We start from the raw sequence: 790 nt of genomic DNA, 5'->3' as shown, positions 1-790 counted from the left end.
AAGTGCCTGTTCATATCCTTTGCCCATTTTTTAATTGGGTTGTTTGTCCTTTTGTTGTTGAGGTTTTGCAGTATCTTGTAGATTTTAGAGATTAGACGCTGATCAGATTTGTCGTAGCCAATTTTTTTCTCCCAGTCTGTAGGTTGCTTTTTACTCTTTTGGTGAAGTCTTCTGATAAGTATAAGTGTTTGATTTTTAGGAGCTCCCAGTTATCCAGTTTCTTTTCTGATGTTTGTGCATTGTTACTTTAGCAGTTTCTTTCTTGCAACACATTCAAGGTATCATACCAATGTCTTCTGGTTTCCATTATTTATTTTGAGAAGTAAGTTATAAATCTAATTATTGCTTCTTTAAAGGTAAGCTGTCTTTCTCACTGTCTGCTTTTAAGAAGTTTCTCTTTGTCTACAGTTTAAGATGTGCCTAGGCATAGATGGAATTCTTAAATCTGTGGATCAGTAACTTTCTTTAGTTCTGAATAATTGGCAGCCATTATCTTTTCAAATATTTTATCTGCCACATTCTCTCTCTACTTTCCTTTGGAGCTCTGATGAAATGAATAATAGATCTTCCCACTCTTTTATGTCTTTTGGCTTCTCTTCCATATTTTCCATTTTAGAGGGTGGGGGTGGTGGTCTCTGTTGCAGTCTCAATAATTTATTCTGAGTTCTCTTCCAATTCATTACTTGTCTCTTCAAATGTTGAATCTGTCCATTGAGTTTTTTTAATTTGGTGGTTGTATTTTTCATGTCTAGAACAACTATTTGGATTATTTTTGTTTGTTTGACTCATG

Source organism: Trichechus manatus, unplaced genomic scaffold, assembly GCF_000243295.1.
Source record: "Trichechus manatus latirostris isolate Lorelei unplaced genomic scaffold, TriManLat1.0 scaffold00006, whole genome shotgun sequence".
In the NCBI taxonomy this organism is placed as follows: Eukaryota; Metazoa; Chordata; class Mammalia; order Sirenia; family Trichechidae; genus Trichechus; species Trichechus manatus.
Note: the sequence above shows the minus strand (reverse complement) of the source record.